At 41.2% G+C, this 19,823-nt stretch overlaps 1 protein-coding gene across 2 annotated transcripts in view; it reads right to left on the bottom strand.

The window, feature by feature from the left end:
• Window positions 1-19,823, bottom strand: part of PAOX (polyamine oxidase) — a 382,337-nt gene that overhangs the window by 289,782 nt on the left and 72,732 nt on the right. The gene's annotated exons all lie outside the window — the stretch shown is intronic.

Here is a 19,823-nt window from a genome sequence, read left to right as displayed (position 1 = left end):
GAGCTGCACAAGCCCCGCTTGACCAGTGCGTGACGTGAGTGCACCACCGCTGCCCTGCTGAAATTAGGAACAACTCATTAATTATGCGGCAGACGCACTGCGAGCCCTGGGAACACAAGGCTTGGCTGTATCAGAGACACACAGGCCTCCTCGCTGACAGCCTGGCCAAGAGGAAAATAGCACCAGGCCATGTACAATCACCAAAGCTGGGACGTAAGCGAGTGTCACCCCCCCCCCCCCGGATTACAACTGCTGCTGCAGCAGGCCCCCAGCGCTGCACACCGACTGTCTCCTGTTCGTCTCACTCCTGCCCAGGGAGCCCTCACCCCAGCGGTCGAGGGTAACCAGTGGCCACAAGTCTGTTTCTTGCAATCGGGACTCATCTGTTACAATGGACAGAACGAAAGGTAAGCAAGCCAAACTGCCCTTCGAATCACGCAAGTCTGTGCATACTCCAGCCGGGGACGCAGAACCCAACATGGCAGAGGGTCCTCAACTGACATCACCACTGGCAGACACGGACATGAAATCCCTCTTACTGACCATACAATAAAGCCTCAAATCCATCGAGGCCAAAATGGACTCCATGAGTATGTGCATGGATTTGATCACGCGACGCCTGGAGAAACACGATGGTCGCATAAGTGAGTCTGAGTGCAGAATATCGACCTTGGAGGAGGAGTACTCAATGAGAGGAGAGAGTATGCAAAACATGTAGCAGCTCCTGAAAGTTATTACTGCAAAAAAAAAAGATTTGGATGCGTGGTCGCACAGAAATAATATTTGAATTTTAGAAATCTCTAAATCCACAGCTACCAGGCGCATGGAGGATTATGTGGAGCGCCTGTTGGTGGAAAGTTCGGAGCCACATCCCTCTCTAAACTATTGGTGATGGAGAGAGCCCACCGCTCGCTATCTGCCAGAACTCCTCCAGGCGCCTCTCTCAGACCCGTCCGGAGTGTTCCAGTGCTAACAGTTCATATGTGCCTGCCCTGCAAGGGCTTGGTTTTTAAATAGCCATGTTTTCAGCTGTTTTTTCAAGTAGGAGAGAACTATTAATGCTCTCAGAGCTGCCAACAGTTTGTTCCAGGTGTGGGCTCCCAGGAAGCTGAAGGATCTGCCGCCACTGCGTGCCAGACGAGCTTTGGGGATGCAGGCCAGGTCTGCAGAGGACGATCTGAGTGTCCTGGTAGGTATGTAACGGCTGACTCGTTTTCTAAGGTAGGCGGCACCTGTGCTGTGGAAGGCTTTGAAGAAAATAACGAAAGCCTTACATTTTATTGTTTCCCTCACTGGGAGCCAGTGTAGGGACTTTAGATGGGGGGTCTGGGTTTCAGTTTGAGGATCGCCCTTGCTGCTGAAATTTGCACTACCTGGAGGCGCTGGAGAAGGTAGTCCGGCAGTCCCAGATAGAGGATATTAGCATAGTCCAGTCTGGACGTGATCAGTACCTGAACCACTGTCTTCCTATAATCCAGGTGGAGAAGCGGCAGAAATTTCTTCAGCATCCGCAGTACTCCAAAACAGGTTCCTACTAGGGCTTGAACCTGGGACCGCATCGAGAGCTCATTATCGATGTATATACCCAGGTTTTTCACTGTCGATTGGGCATGCTGGGGGGGAAAGATCTGCGGGCCACCACCGACTCCAATTGTCCTCCACTGGTTTGCCAAGGAATACGATCTCGGTTTTGTCGGGATTGCTCTTGAGCTGGTTCTGCTTCAACCGTTTAAAAACCTTGGTGAGGCCGAATCTAATTGCATTCCCGCTGAAATCATCCCCTTTCTTGCATGTAAGAATCAGCTGTGTATCATCAGCATAAGAGACTATTTTTGCGCCATGTGCCTCTGCTAATGATGCTAGTGGTGACATGTACAGGTTGAAGAGAGTAGGACTTAAGAGACGAGCCCTGCGGGACCCCAACCTTTATGCTTGGCATTGGGGCCGAAAACGGAGGGGTCCAGATGATCTGTTCCTTGTTATCCAAAAAGGATGAGATCCATGCCAATGATTCCCCTTCTATGCCCATGTTGTTTAATCTGTCCAAAAGCATCCTGTGGGGCACCGTATCGAATGCCGCTGACAGATCGAGCAAGATAAGCTTTGCTCTTCCCCCACCATCCAGCTGATCTCTAAGGTGTTCAGTCACTTCCAGCAGGGCAGACTTGGTGCTGTAGTTGGCCCTAAATCCGGATTGTGTGGGGTGCAGGAGATTGTGTACCACCGCGTACTGCATAAGTACTTTGTTGACATGTTTCTCAACTACTTTGGCAAAAGCAGGGAGAAGGGAAATTGGTCTATAGTTTGTGGGAGTGTTGGGGTCCGTGTTTTGTTTCTTCAGGAAAGGCAGGATTATCACCTGCTTCCAGATTGGTGGCATAACACCCGTTTCCAGCGAAGAGTTGAGTACCTTATTGACAGGTGCGTTTAAGGTAGCCGCAAGTGCCGGTATCAGTTTAGCTGGGCACGCATCTGTAGGTGATCCAGACTTGAGGCCCAAGAGGTATGTAAGTGAGTCTTCAAGTTTGATGGTGGGGATTTGTGACAATGACAGCACTTGGTAAGAGTGCCCCCGGGGAGGAGGGGGGAAAGACACATACCATCTGTGTGTGAGGGGAGGATGTAACTTCTTCCACCTCCGTGGAAAATGACTGCTGGAGCGTCGTTATTTTATCATGAAAGGAACGGGCAACCTGCTTCGCCCAATCGGCTGATGGTGGTGCTTCTTTGTTCTCTGCTTTAGGGTGCATCTATCCATATTTCACAGTGGCAGTGCAAGAAGTTTGTTCCGGTGAAACGCAAGCTCCAGCAAGCCAACATATCCTATGCTATGTTGTATCCAGCCAGACTCCGCATCTCCTATCAAGAAAAAACATATTTTTAGAGCTCCTCAACAGGCACAGGAATTTTTTAAAAAATATTATCTGTCGCACATCTCCAACTGGAAGGGCTGAATGCAGCCCCAGATCGTCATCTCCACTATCCAAAGTGGGATAGAGCAATCTTCCACCGCTTCAACATCATCCCGCTCTTGTATTTTCTCTTGTTGAAGCACACGCAAATTAATCTCCACGTTTCCTGTTACAGTCACAAAACTAGAAACACATTTATGTGGGCTTCTCTTCTTCTTTTATTTTCATTAGTATCTCCAAACTTCTTTGTTCATAACATTCTTCCACTCCCAACGCGTTTCGTCGATAGGGATTAACCCATACGACTTCCTCAGGGCTGGAAGCAATAAATAATATAAATTGGAGTATTGAAACACAGTTGTTTCAAATCCAATAGCCCACATTACTACCAAGTGCAAAGGAAAAACATGCTGTGTGACTTCACACTACTATTTTAATCACATAGTTACATTTAATCACTATGACCAATCGGTTGTCAACTCAGATCCACCTCCACCATTATAACAGTGAAAGCCAAGCAATTCCGTGATGGCACCATTCTCCAAACAGTGAACCACACCCTATATTCATGCCTCCAAAATAAATCAAGTCTGTACCTTAATCTTGTATAACTGTCTCCTGCATATCAACAAAATACAGAAGACACACCTAGTAAAACACACTGCGGAGCACAAGAGGCAAGAATGGCGAGGATAAACCGAACTTTATAATAAAGAGCACATACCTTAGTGCACTTCTAAGCAATATTAGCCGTGCTTCCTTCCTAATGGTCCTTTGTCAGTCATCCACATTCACCTATAATTTAAATTAAGTTCTCAGAAACTTGCACTCAGAGATATTGTGTCTATCAATCCAAAGACTGAATTGAAATCTCACCTTCTTTCAATGAACAATCTTCGTGGCCATTAACGAAGTTATTTATTGCAGCCTTAGTTAGGCTTAAACATCCAAGTCTCTGAAGTAAGGAGACCTGTAAATAACAGTACTCGTAAGTAAATTTGTAAACATCCTAATCGTTATCACCACTGCAAGCCACCCCTCTATGGTATATTATACCCCTCTCGTAGTACTTACTTTCTAATCAGGCAAGTTCCCGAATACAGGAACACTCCTCGCGTTTGCTCGCGTCGCGTTTCCCGATGCCAATTAACAAGCCAGCGACATAAACGAGGTGACTCCCTCACCGAATGAAAGCGCCATTTTGGATAAGTGTAATATCCACAGTCAAGCGCCATTATTCAATGGTTTCAATTATATGGATGAAACCAATAATGTATACCAAAACCATGGTAATTGTTAAAAAAACTTGTAAATTAACCGGATAATTCCGAGTTAATTCGTATCGCGTTAGCCACTATTACAACATCATTAAAAAGCGCCATTTTCAATAAGTTTAATTTCCACAAACTAGCGCCATTATGAATTGGTTTCAAACACATAAGTGAAACCTAACGTGGTACCCTATTCAACTTATGTGCATGTGATTAACATACTGCATTATATACAAGAACCCACACTTGAAGATATACCTAATTCACAATTAAAGTAAAACCTCGCCAGCCCTGCACAATTGAATAATTTGTGCTTTACGTCATTATAGCAGCCCCTTACATTAAAGGAATTGTAAAGTGAGCTAATTTCAGATATAGGGAAATAACCCAAATCAATCCTGTCTACAATAACAAATTGTGTAACATCTCCCCATTCCTCAACTACTTGATTAAAACATATACATCCTACTTCTATTTCCATTTAATTCTCTCCTTATACAGTATCCCATGAAAACATGTACCCATGTATAATTTGCTCAGAACTACTTGCCCCATACAGCTAGAAAACCGCTACAAACTCCAGGAAAAAATCGCACTCCAACAAGCCAACACCACATGTGTTTATCAAAGTTTTCATTTTTGACATTTACACTTACTGATCCATCCATTCTTAACTCACTCACCCAGGAAATACTGTAGCTCACGGTCATAATTAAGACCATCCTCCACAGCCCTCAAGCGCATGATCCATCTTGCCTCATGCCTCCGCAGTGCGAGTTCTCTATTCCCTCCACGCGCTTCCCTCTTCACATGCTCTATACCACAAAATTGAAATGATTTATGTAAACTTTGCGAAGTACAATTCTGTATATGTTCAGCAATTGGATATCTTTGATCATTGTTCTTTACAGCTCGCCAATGTTCAGCAATCCTGTCTTTAAGTGCCCTTATTGTGCTTCCCACATATATTTTCTTACACATGCAATTAATTACATATACAACATATTTGGTACTGCAATTAATGTTGGTCACTATATCATATATTCGTTTACCATTGTACTGAAATTGTTTAGTTTTATCTTTCGCATGTTTACACATCCCACAGTGGCCACATTTGAAAAAACCCTTACTCATTTGGGTAAGCCACTGTTCCTTCTCAACCTCCCTTGGGTAACTTGGGCTCAGGATTGTACCCAAAGTTCTCCCTCTTCTATATGTGATTTGTGGTTTGTCTGACAGAAATTCCCGTAGGGTCTTATCTGCTTTCAGGATATGCCAGTGCTTGTGCATACTCCTATAGAGAATTGAGCTTATTGGATTAAAATCCGTAATCATTCTAATCCAATTCGACTTGTCTTTTACTTTTTTAGGTTTCAAGATGGATGCGCGTTTTATCTTGAGAGCCCTATGTGTAGCCACCTCTAGGTCTCTTTTATCATAGCCCCTTTGGGTAAACCTCCTTTCCATGTCCTTTATACATTCCCTGAATTGGTTGTCCTCACTACAATTGCGCCGTGCCCTTAGCATTTCTCCATAAGGAATTGCCTTGATCTGATGTTTGGGATGCGCACTGCCTGCATGTAAAATAGCGTTACAGGATGTAGGCTTACGATACATCCTACTACAGATTTTATCATTGTCTATAAACAATTCCACATCTAAAAATACCAAATTAGTAGAACTCACACAAGAAGTAAATTTGATATTCATAGTATTGCTATTAAGATAGTCAATGAATCCTCTTAGTTTTTCTTCCGTTCCCGTCCATATTAAAAGACAATCATCTATATATCGTCCCCAATATAAGATGTCATCATTCCAATGTGTGCCTGCTGGGCCCCAAATAACTGATTCCTCCAACCAGCCCATGAATAGGTTCGCAAAGGCAGGTGAAAATCTTGAACCCATAGCGACCCCCTGGGTTTGCCTAAACCATTCCCCATTAAATAGAAAAAAATTATTCGACAATATAAGATCAGTCATTGCTAACAGCATTTGAGTATGTTCCCATTGGCTAGCTGGTTTTTTCATGAGGAAGTGTTCAATAGATTTCAGACCCAGATCGTTGGGTATACTAGTGTAAAGTGATACAACATCCAACGATACCAGTTTCATTCCTGATTCCCAAGTAATATCACTTAATATGTTTAGGATATGCTTCGTGTCCCTAATATATGATGGCAGATTCACTACCATCGGCTGTAGGAACATGTCGACATACTGTGAGATTCGTTCTGTTGGCCCACCTATCCCTGCCACAATGGGCCTCCCTGGTGGAAAAGGGAGGTCCTTGTGAATCTTAGGCAGAGTATATAGACAGGGATAACGTGGACGATTCACTTTTAAGTATAACAATTCATCTTCATCCAAAAGGCCTTTATAATGCCAATCCTGTAACAATCCATTTATTCTAGTAATCAGAGAGAACATGGGATTGTAAGGAACTTTTTGGTAGTTTTCCACTTTATCTAATTGGGAGTAAACTTCATGGTCATAGTCCGTTTTGTTCATTATGACTATATTACCCCCCTTATCCGCCTTTCTGATAATTAACTTAGGGTCTTCTACTAGTATCTTGAGTGCCTGACGTTCATTTGTTGTCAAGTTTTCACCCCGATGTCTAAAAGAATGACCCAATTTACGTACTCCATTTTCAATGTCATTAGAAACCAAGGTATCAAAAATTTCCACATTGTTCCCACTAATTAGATTCGGGGACCACCTTGACTTCTCCTTCAGACCACTCGTCAATGATAAATCTGGTCTTACATCCAAATCCTCCAAAACTTTCCCAATAGTGACCGGATCATCTTCCAATTCAGTTATAGAGAGTAGAGTCACTGTATCTTGTATATCCCTAATCGTTAATGTATTGGACGCTGGATCACAAATCTGCGACATACAATCTTTATTTGACACAGGATTCAAAGCAAAATGTTTTTTCAATTTTAATTTTCTGACAAACCTAAATAAGTCTATCTTTGTGTCACAAATGTCTCCTTTATAAAAAGGGCAGTAACTCAACCCTTTCTTCAGTAACGTAATCATCTCACTTGTCAGTATTCTATCCGAAAGATTAATGACCTCTACCTCTCCAATTCCTGAACTGCTCAATCCTTCTTGTTCCAGGAACGTGTCTTCATGCCTACTTTGTCCTCTACCCTTCCTCCTTCCTTTACCCCTCCTTGTTTTCTTGTATTGTCTACTCTTTTGACTTGCTCCCTGTTCCCTCTTTTGATACGATTCACCTCCTGTAGAAAGGAGGAGTTTCCCAAAGGGCCTGGTTGTCTCTCTATACCACTTGGTCCACCCTCCACATCACTGCCACTAGATGGAATTGTGCTTAGAGATGTATTGCTTGAACTTGTGGAGGGCATCTCCACTAATTTTTTATTTTTGTCTATTACAATCAAATGATCATATTTTTTGGAGAATGTAAAAACCCTCCCATTATTATAATCAACTTCATCCCTTTTAAGCTTACGTGCTTTCCTTTGTTTTACATCATTTTGGTGATTTACTAGAACTTCCTTTAAAATTTCATAGTTTTTTGCTGCTACCTCAGGCTTATTAAGAGATGCGATTTCCTCCTCTAATTGAGCAATCTCTAGCTGTAGACTTTTCACTTTCCTTTCAGCATTTTCAATCAGGATTTCCATTAACTTAACCGAGCTAGATGTTAGCTCTTTCTCCCATAATCCCAGAAGATCCTCGTCCAAATCATCATAGGTTGGGATGATTTGGGAACGGAGACCCCTCGGGATCCTGTTCAATTTCAGGTACTGTTTGAGTGTAGTGCCATCCCACCATTTTGACATCTCTGAACGCTTCAATCTTTCTAGTCTCATAAATTTACTTCTCAATCCTTCATTTTTTGGGTCATTAGTTACTCTTATTGCTTCTGTTACCGTATTTCCTTTGCATAAGTTATCAAACAGTTCTGCAGCCTGTCTGTCTCTGTCTAAATTATCGCTCATCATAACAGTTTAAAGTGTTTGCGGTGCAGCTACCCTTAATTGATACAAAAACAAAAGAGTGGGTGTCAAGGGAAAGTACGCGCAACCTGCAAAATTTCACACAATTAATAATTTTGATCCACAGTTAACCAGTACGGTGCTTACAACTTGAGGATAGGCACCCTAATCCTCAAAACAACAATCAAAGATTGATTCAAATATTTTCTCTTGTTGAAGCACACGCAAATTAATCTCCACGTTTCCTGTTACAGTCACAAAACTAGAAACACATTTATGTGGGCTTCTCTTCTTCTTTTATTTTCATTAGTATCTCCAAACTTCTTTGTTCATAACATTCTTCCACTCCCAACGCGTTTCGTCGATAGGGATTAACCCATACGACTTCCTCAGGGCTGGAAGCAATAAATAATATAAATTGGAGTATTGAAACACAGTTGTTTCAAATCCAATAGCCCACATTACTACCAAGTGCAAAGGAAAAACATGCTGTGTGACTTCACACTACTATTTTAATCACATAGTTACATTTAATCACTATGACCAATCGGTTGTCAACTCAGATCCACCTCCACCATTATAACAGTGAAAGCCAAGCAATTCCGTGATGGCAAGGTGGTCCCCGAATCTAATTAGTGGGAACAATGTGGAAATTTTTGATACCTTGGTTTCTAATGACATTGAAAATGGAGTACGTAAATTGGGTCATTCTTTTAGACATCGGGGTGAAAACTTGACAACAAATGAACGTCAGGCACTCAAGATACTAGTAGAAGACCCTAAGTTAATTATCAGAAAGGCGGATAAGGGGGGTAATATAGTCATAATGAACAAAACGGACTATGACCATGAAGTTTACTCCCAATTAGATAAAGTGGAAAACTACCAAAAAGTTCCTTACAATCCCATGTTCTCTCTGATTACTAGAATAAATGGATTGTTACAGGATTGGCATTATAAAGGCCTTTTGGATGAAGATGAATTGTTATACTTAAAAGTGAATCGTCCACGTTATCCCTGTCTATATACTCTGCCTAAGATTCACAAGGACCTCCCTTTTCCACCAGGGAGGCCCATTGTGGCAGGGATAGGTGGGCCAACAGAACGAATCTCACAGTATGTCGACATGTTCCTACAGCCGATGGTAGTGAATCTGCCATCATATATTAGGGACACGAAGCATATCCTAAACATATTAAGTGATATTACTTGGGAATCAGGAATGAAACTGGTATCGTTGGATGTTGTATCACTTTACACTAGTATACCCAACGATCTGGGTCTGAAATCTATCGAACACTTCCTCATGAAAAAAACAGCTAGCCAATGGGAACATACTCAAATGCTGTTAGCAATGACTGATCTTATATTGTCGAATAATTTTTTTCTATTTAATGGGGAATGGTTTAGGCAAACCCAGGGGGTCGCTATGGGTTCAAGATTTTCACCTGCCTTTGCGAACCTATTCATGGGCTGGTTGGAGGAATCAGTTATTTGGGGCCCAGCAGGCACACATTGGAATGATGACATCTTATATTGGGGACGATATATAGATGATTGTCTTTTAATATGGACGGGAACGGAAGAAAAACTAAGAGGATTCATTGACTATCTTAATAGCAATACTATGAATATCAAATTTACTTCTTGTGTGAGTTCTACTAATTTGGTATTTTTAGATGTGGAATTGTTTATAGACAATGATAAAATCTGTAGTAGGATGTATCGTAAGCCTACATCCTGTAACGCTATTTTACATGCAGGCAGTGCGCATCCCAAACATCAGATCAAGGCAATTCCTTATGGAGAAATGCTAAGGGCACGGCGCAATTGTAGTGAGGACAACCAATTCAGGGAATGTATAAAGGACATGGAAAGGAGGTTTACCCAAAGGGGCTATGATAAAAGAGACCTAGAGGTGGCTACACATAGGGCTCTCAAGATAAAACGCGCATCCATCTTGAAACCTAAAAAAGTAAAAGACAAGTCGAATTGGATTAGAATGATTACGGATTTTAATCCAATAAGCTCAATTCTCTATAGGAGTATGCACAAGCACTGGCATATCCTGAAAGCAGATAAGACCCTACGGGAATTTCTGTCAGACAAACCACAAATCACATATAGAAGAGGGAGAACTTTGGGTACAATCCTGAGCCCAAGTTACCCAAGGGAGGTTGAGAAGGAACAGTGGCTTACCCAAATGAGTAAGGGTTTTTTCAAATGTGGCCACTGTGGGATGTGTAAACATGCGAAAGATAAAACTAAACAATTTCAGTACAATGGTAAACGAATATATGATATAGTGACCAACATTAATTGCAGTACCAAATATGTTGTATATGTAATTAATTGCATGTGTAAGAAAATATATGTGGGAAGCACAATAAGGGCACTTAAAGACAGGATTGCTGAACATTGGCGAGCTGTAAAGAACAATGATCAAAGATATCCAATTGCTGAACATATACAGAATTGTACTTCGCAAAGTTTACATAAATCATTTCAATTTTGTGGTATAGAGCATGTGAAGAGGGAAGCGCGTGGAGGGAATAGAGAACTCGCACTGCGGAGGCATGAGGCAAGATGGATCATGCGCTTGAGGGCTGTGGAGGATGGTCTTAATTATGACCGTGAGCTACAGTATTTCCTGGGTGAGTGAGTTAAGAATGGATGGATCAGTAAGTGTAAATGTCAAAAATGAAAACTTTGATAAACACATGTGGTGTTGGCTTGTTGGAGTGCGATTTTTTCCTGGAGTTTGTAGCGGTTTTCTAGCTGTATGGGGCAAGTAGTTCTGAGCAAATTATACATGGGTACATGTTTTCATGGGATACTGTATAAGGAGAGAATTAAATGGAAATAGAAGTAGGATGTATATGTTTTAATCAAGTAGTTGAGGAATGGGGAGATGTTACACAATTTGTTATTGTAGACAGGATTGATTTGGGTTATTTCCCTATATCTGAAATTAGCTCACTTTACAATTCCTTTAATGTAAGGGGCTGCTATAATGACGTAAAGCACAAATTATTCAATTGTGCAGGGCTGGCGAGGTTTTACTTTAATTGTGAATTAGGTATATCTTCAAGTGTGGGTTCTTGTATATAATGCAGTATGTTAATCACATGCACATAAGTTGAATAGGGTACCACGTTAGGTTTCACTTATGTGTTTGAAACCAATTCATAATGGCGCTCGTTTGTGGAAATTAAACTTATTGAAAATGGCGCTTTTTAATGATGTTGTAATAGTGGCTAACGCGATACGAATTAACTCGGAATTATCCGGTTAATTTACAAGTTTTTTTAACAATTACCATGGTTTTGGTATACATTATTGGTTTCATCCATATAATTGAAACCATTGAATAATGGCGCTTGACTGTGGATATTACACTTATCCAAAATGGCGCTTTCATTCGGTGAGGGAGTCACCTCGTTTATGTCGCTGGCTTGTTAATTGGCATCGGGAAACGCGACGCGAGCAAACGCGAGGAGTGTTCCTGTATTCGGGAACTTGCCTGATTAGAAAGTAAGTACTACGAGAGGGGTATAATATACCATAGAGGGGTGGCTTGCAGTGGTGATAACGATTAGGATGTTTACAAATTTACTTACGAGTACTGTTATTTACAGGTCTCCTTACTTCAGAGACTTGGATGTTTAAGCCTAACTAAGGCTGCAATAAATAACTTCGTTAATGGCCACGAAGATTGTTCATTGAAAGAAGGTGAGATTTCAATTCAGTCTTTGGATTGATAGACACAATATCTCTGAGTGCAAGTTTCTGAGAACTTAATTTAAATTATAGGTGAATGTGGATGACTGACAAAGGACCATTAGGAAGGAAGCACGGCTAATATTGCTTAGAAGTGCACTAAGGTATGTGCTCTTTATTATAAAGTTCGGTTTATCCTCGCCATTCTTGCCTCTTGTGCTCCGCAGTGTGTTTTACTAGGTGTGTCTTCTGTATTTTGTTGATATGCAGGAGACAGTTATACAAGATTAAGGTACAGACTTGATTTATTTTGGAGGCATGAATATAGGGTGTGGTTCACTGTTTGGAGAATGGTGCCATCACGGAATTGCTTGGCTTTCACTGTTATAATGGTGGAGGTGGATCTGAGTTGACAACCGATTGGTCATAGTGATTAAATGTAACTATGTGATTAAAATAGTAGTGTGAAGTCACACAGCATGTTTTTCCTTTGCACTTGGTAGTAATGTGGGCTATTGGATTTGAAACAACTGTGTTTCAATACTCCAATTTATATTATTTATTGCTTCCAGCCCTGAGGAAGTCGTATGGGTTAATCCCTATCGACGAAACGCGTTGGGAGTGGAAGAATGTTATGAACAAAGAAGTTTGGAGATACTAATGAAAATAAAAGAAGAAGAGAAGCCCACATAAATGTGTTTCTAGTTTTGTGACTGTAACAGGAAACGTGGAGATTAATTTGCGTGTGCTTCAACAAGAGAAAATATTTGAATCAATCTTTGATTGTTGTTTTGAGGATTAGGGTGCCTATCCTCAAGTTGTAAGCACCGTACTGGTTAACTGTGGATCAAAATTATTAATTGTGTGAAATTTTGCAGGTTGCGCGTACTTTCCCTTGACACCCACTCTTTTGTTTTTGTATCAATTAAGGGTAGCTGCACCGCAAACACTTTAAACTGTTATGATGAGCGATAATTTAGACAGAGACAGACAGGCTGCAGAACTGTTTGATAACTTATGCAAAGGAAATACGGTAACAGAAGCAATAAGAGTAACTAATGACCCAAAAAATGAAGGATTGAGAAGTAAATTTATGAGACTAGAAAGATTGAAGCGTTCAGAGATGTCAAAATGGTGGGATGGCACTACACTCAAACAGTACCTGAAATTGAACAGGATCCCGAGGGGTCTCCGTTCCCAAATCATCCCAACCTATGATGATTTGGACGAGGATCTTCTGGGATTATGGGAGAAAGAGCTAACATCTAGCTCGGTTAAGTTAATGGAAATCCTGATTGAAAATGCTGAAAGGAAAGTGAAAAGTCTACAGCTAGAGATTGCTCAATTAGAGGAGGAAATCGCATCTCTTAATAAGCCTGAGGTAGCAGCAAAAAACTATGAAATTTTAAAGGAAGTTCTAGTAAATCACCAAAATGATGTAAAACAAAGGAAAGCACGTAAGCTTAAAAGGGATGAAGTTGATTATAATAATGGGAGGGTTTTTACATTCTCCAAAAAAAAATATGATCATTTGATTGTAATAGACAAAAATAAAAAATTAGTGGAGATGCCCTCCACAAGTTCAAGCAATACATCTCTAAGCACAATTCCAACTAGTGGCAGTGATGTGGAGGGTGGACCAAGTGGTATAGAGAGACAACCAGGCCCTTTGGGAAACTCCTCCTTTCTACAGGAGGTGAATCGTATCAAAAGAGGGAACAGGGAGCAAGTCAAAAGAGTAGACAATACAAGAAAACAAGGAGGGGTAAAGGAAGGAGGAAGGGTAGAGGACAAAGTAGGCATGAAGACACGTTCCTGGAACAAGAAGGATTGAGCAGTTCAGGAATTGGAGAGGTAGAGGTCATTAATCTTTCGGATAGAATACTGACAAGTGAGATGATTACGTTACTGAAGAAAGGGTTGAGTTACTGCCCTTTTTATAAAGGAGACATTTGTGACACAAAGATAGACTTATTTAGGTTTGTCCGAAAATTAAAATTGAAAAAACATTTTGCTTTGAATCCTGTGTCAAATAAAGATTGTATGTCGCAGATTTGTGATCCAGCGTCCAATACATTAACGATTAGGGATATACAAGATACAGTGACTCTACTCTCTATAACTGAATTGGAAGATGATCCGGTCACTATTGGGAAAGTTTTGGAGGATTTGGATGTAAGACCAGATTTATCATTGACGAGTGGTCTGAAGGAGAAGTCAAGGTGGTCCCCGAATCTAATTAGTGGGAACAATGTGGAAATTTTTGATACCTTGGTTTCTAATGACATTGAAAATGGAGTACGTAAATTGGGTCATTCTTTTAGACATCGGGGTGAAAACTTGACAACAAATGAACGTCAGGCACTCAAGATACTAGTAGAAGACCCTAAGTTAATTATCAGAAAGGCGGATAAGGGGGGTAATATAGTCATAATGAACAAAACGGACTATGACCATGAAGTTTACTCCCAATTAGATAAAGTGGAAAACTACCAAAAAGTTCCTTACAATCCCATGTTCTCTCTGATTACTAGAATAAATGGATTGTTACAGGATTGGCATTATAAAGGCCTTTTGGATGAAGATGAATTGTTATACTTAAAAGTGAATCGTCCACGTTATCCCTGTCTATATACTCTGCCTAAGATTCACAAGGACCTCCCTTTTCCACCAGGGAGGCCCATTGTGGCAGGGATAGGTGGGCCAACAGAACGAATCTCACAGTATGTCGACATGTTCCTACAGCCGATGGTAGTGAATCTGCCATCATATATTAGGGACACGAAGCATATCCTAAACATATTAAGTGATATTACTTGGGAATCAGGAATGAAACTGGTATCGTTGGATGTTGTATCACTTTACACTAGTATACCCAACGATCTGGGTCTGAAATCTATCGAACACTTCCTCATGAAAAAACCAGCTAGCCAATGGGAACATACTCAAATGCTGTTAGCAATGACTGATCTTATATTGTCGAATAATTTTTTTCTATTTAATGGGGAATGGTTTAGGCAAACCCAGGGGGTCGCTATGGGTTCAAGATTTTCACCTGCCTTTGCGAACCTATTCATGGGCTGGTTGGAGGAATCAGTTATTTGGGGCCCAGCAGGCACACATTGGAATGATGACATCTTATATTGGGGACGATATATAGATGATTGTCTTTTAATATGGACGGGAACGGAAGAAAAACTAAGAGGATTCATTGACTATCTTAATAGCAATACTATGAATATCAAATTTACTTCTTGTGTGAGTTCTACTAATTTGGTATTTTTAGATGTGGAATTGTTTATAGACAATGATAAAATCTGTAGTAGGATGTATCGTAAGCCTACATCCTGTAACGCTATTTTACATGCAGGCAGTGCGCATCCCAAACATCAGATCAAGGCAATTCCTTATGGAGAAATGCTAAGGGCACGGCGCAATTGTAGTGAGGACAACCAATTCAGGGAATGTATAAAGGACATGGAAAGGAGGTTTACCCAAAGGGGCTATGATAAAAGAGACCTAGAGGTGGCTACACATAGGGCTCTCAAGATAAAACGCGCATCCATCTTGAAACCTAAAAAAGTAAAAGACAAGTCGAATTGGATTAGAATGATTACGGATTTTAATCCAATAAGCTCAATTCTCTATAGGAGTATGCACAAGCACTGGCATATCCTGAAAGCAGATAAGACCCTACGGGAATTTCTGTCAGACAAACCACAAATCACATATAGAAGAGGGAGAACTTTGGGTACAATCCTGAGCCCAAGTTACCCAAGGGAGGTTGAGAAGGAACAGTGGCTTACCCAAATGAGTAAGGGTTTTTTCAAATGTGGCCACTGTGGGATGTGTAAACATGCGAAAGATAAAACTAAACAATTTCAGTACAATGGTAAACGAATATATGATATAGTGACCAACATTAATTGCAGTACCAAATATGTTGTATATGTAATTAATTGCATGTGTAAGAAAATATATGTGGGAAGCACAATAAGGGCACTTAAAGACAGGATTGCTGAACATTGGCGAGCTGTAAAGAACAATGATCAAAGATATCCAATTGCTGAACATATACAGAATTGTACTTCGCAAAGTTTACATAAATCATTTCAATTTTGTGGTATAGAGCATGTGAAGAGGGAAGCGCGTGGAGGGAATAGAGAACTCGCACTGCGGAGGCATGAGGCAAGATGGATCATGCGCTTGAGGGCTGTGGAGGATGGTCTTAATTATGACCGTGAGCTACAGTATTTCCTGGGTGAGTGAGTTAAGAATGGATGGATCAGTAAGTGTAAATGTCAAAAATGAAAACTTTGATAAACACATGTGGTGTTGGCTTGTTGGAGTGCGATTTTTTCCTGGAGTTTGTAGCGGTTTTCTAGCTGTATGGGGCAAGTAGTTCTGAGCAAATTATACATGGGTACATGTTTTCATGGGATACTGTATAAGGAGAGAATTAAATGGAAATAGAAGTAGGATGTATATGTTTTAATCAAGTAGTTGAGGAATGGGGAGATGTTACACAATTTGTTATTGTAGACAGGATTGATTTGGGTTATTTCCCTATATCTGAAATTAGCTCACTTTACAATTCCTTTAATGTAAGGGGCTGCTATAATGACGTAAAGCACAAATTATTCAATTGTGCAGGGCTGGCGAGGTTTTACTTTAATTGTGAATTAGGTATATCTTCAAGTGTGGGTTCTTGTATATAATGCAGTATGTTAATCACATGCACATAAGTTGAATAGGGTACCACGTTAGGTTTCACTTATGTGTTTGAAACCAATTCATAATGGCGCTAGTTTGTGGAAATTAAACTTATTGAAAATGGCGCTTTTTAATGATGTTGTAATAGTGGCTAACGCGATACGAATTAACTCGGAATTATCCGGTTAATTTACAAGTTTTTTTAACAATTACCATGGTTTTGGTATACATTATTGGTTTCATCCATATAATTGAAACCATTGAATAATGGCGCTTGACTGTGGATATTACACTTATCCAAAATGGCGCTTTCATTCGGTGAGGGAGTCACCTCGTTTATGTCGCTGGCTTGTTAATTGGCATCGGGAAACGCGACGCGAGCAAACGCGAGGAGTGTTCCTGTATTCGGGAACTTGCCTGATTAGAAAGTAAGTACTACGAGAGGGGTATAATATACCATAGAGGGGTGGCTTGCAGTGGTGATAACGATTAGGATGTTTACAAATTTACTTACGAGTACTGTTATTTACAGGTCTCCTTACTTCAGAGACTTGGATGTTTAAGCCTAACTAAGGCTGCAATAAATAACTTCGTTAATGGCCACGAAGATTGTTCATTGAAAGAAGGTGAGATTTCAATTCAGTCTTTGGATTGATAGACACAATATCTCTGAGTGCAAGTTTCTGAGAACTTAATTTAAATTATAGGTGAATGTGGATGACTGACAAAGGACCATTAGGAAGGAAGCACGGCTAATATTGCTTAGAAGTGCACTAAGGTATGTGCTCTTTATTATAAAGTTCGGTTTATCCTCGCCATTCTTGCCTCTTGTGCTCCGCAGTGTGTTTTACTAGGTGTGTCTTCTGTATTTTGTTGATATGCAGGAGACAGTTATACAAGATTAAGGTACAGACTTGATTTATTTTGGAGGCATGAATATAGGGTGTGGTTCACTGTTTGGAGAATGGTGCCATCACGGAATTGCTTGGCTTTCACTGTTATAATGGTGGAGGTGGATCTGAGTTGACAACCGATTGGTCATAGTGATTAAATGTAACTATGTGATTAAAATAGTAGTGTGAAGTCACACAGCATGTTTTTCCTTTGCACTTGGTAGTAATGTGGGCTATTGGATTTGAAACAACTGTGTTTCAATACTCCAATTTATATTATTTATTGCTTCCAGCCCTGAGGAAGTCGTATGGGTTAATCCCTATCGACGAAACGCGTTGGGAGTGGAAGAATGTTATGAACAAAGAAGTTTGGAGATACTAATGAAAATAAAAGAAGAAGAGAAGCCCACATAAATGTGTTTCTAGTTTTGTGACTGTAACAGGAAACGTGGAGATTAATTTACGTGTGCTTCAACAAGAGAAAATATTTGAATCAATCTTTGATTGTTGTTTTGAGGATTAGGGTGCCTATCCTCAAGTTGTAAGCACCGTACTGGTTAACTGTGGATCAAAATTATTAATTGTGTGAAATTTTGCAGGTTGCGCGTACTTTCCCTTGACACCCACTCTTTTGTTTTTGTATCATCCCGCTCTTGGTTCCCCGTCGCTTAGCGATCCTTTGCCACCAGCGGGCCTTCACCTAGTAGAACTACTAATAATGTTACACCTTGTCTCCTTTAATCCTCGACCCTTTATTCCATCTAACGCATAGCTGAAACCAGATCTGTTGCTTACCTCCATCCTACTCCCGGGCACCCTCGCATAAATGAGGTGAACTGTCTGGCTCTCCGACGTATATCCCCCAGCGGGAATTCCATGAACAATGTTATGGTTTGAGTTCTTACTCTTTTGGACTTCCTTTTTCTGTGCTGGTTTCTATTCTATGTTGTCCCTCACAGTATCTCTTCCTCTTCCCTCCCCTTCCATAGTCAAATTTACTTTTCTCCTAGCACCGCAACTTTTTCTGAACAAGCTTCCTTTTGTTTTTTTTATTGTCGGGCTCTATGGGAGCCAAGCATTCGCCTACGGGTTTGGGCCATGTGTGTGGGTGGAGGGAGGTGAGGGGGTTTTGTTCTTGGTTACAGCAGTACAGCACACAGTTGGTCACAGATACGCCAATGCACCACTGCCCTCAAACATCAGATACACATAAATCTAACGTGACTGTCATCAACCAAGTGGACATATGAGTGCGCCCAAGTCTGACGCCAGCCCAACCTATACCCTTCTGCCATGGAATGTGCATGGGCTACAGGACCCTCGCAAGCGTAGGCACATACTTGGCTACCTTGGCATTATATCCAAATAGCAATGTTGCAGGAAACCCACCTTGATCCCAAGACATCACCCACATTTGCTGGGAAGTGGGCAGCCCACAGGTGCTTTGCTTCATAATCCACATATGCCAGGGGAACTGCCATTTTGGTTATGCCAAGTGTTCAATACTGTCCAGCCGGATCCTACCAGACCCACTGGGGTGCTACTGCATGATGTGGGGACGCATAGATAAACACTGTCACGCTAATGAACTGCAATGTCCCCATGTAGACGACGCTGTCTTCTTCGACAAGTTGTGGGGACTCACACTAGACATTGGTTCCACACATTTAATGGGGTGGGGGATTAATGTTGCCCTGAACCCAAAGATGGATCGCTCACATGGCACGTTGGGCCTGTGCACCAAAGCAGGAAAGCACTTGGCAGATATTATGGTTGATCATCAATTATTTCATGCTTGTAGGACCCTCTGCAGTGGGAGGGCACCTTTTATCCTAGTGTACACTCCAGTTGGTTTTGTATCAATTATTGGATACTCTTGAGGGAGTTGGGCACATGGCTGTGGGAAGCACAACACCTTGCACGGACATACTCGGATCACTCCCCGGTGCGGTTGAAATTGTGCCCTCCAGGTAACACTGCCCCGTACCAATCATGGAGGCTACAGCCCACTGCCTTGCTAGAGGATAGCTTTCAGGAGGAGATAGGGCAGGAAAGTTGTGACTTTTTTCCCAGAAACATAGATACAGTCCCAACCCTAGCTTGTGTCTGGGAGGCCTTCAAAGTTACTACACGAGGATTATGTAATGCTAAAGTGGGGGGAAATCCTGAGGGACATTAGGAGATCGCTACAGGAACTAGAACAAACCATGAAGGACCCAGAGACTCACTTCGCAGATGCCCCAAATGCCCAGAGACAGGATGGGAATTGAATACAGACTATCTAGCAACGGCGGGATGAGAACCTTTCTTCCACTCCAAGTATCATCGGGCTTGGGGGGT

This window comes from Triturus cristatus, chromosome 1_2, assembly GCF_964204655.1.
Source record: "Triturus cristatus chromosome 1_2, aTriCri1.1, whole genome shotgun sequence".
Classification (NCBI taxonomy): domain Eukaryota; kingdom Metazoa; phylum Chordata; class Amphibia; order Caudata; family Salamandridae; genus Triturus; species Triturus cristatus.
This window is presented reverse-complemented; position numbering and strand designations above follow the sequence as displayed.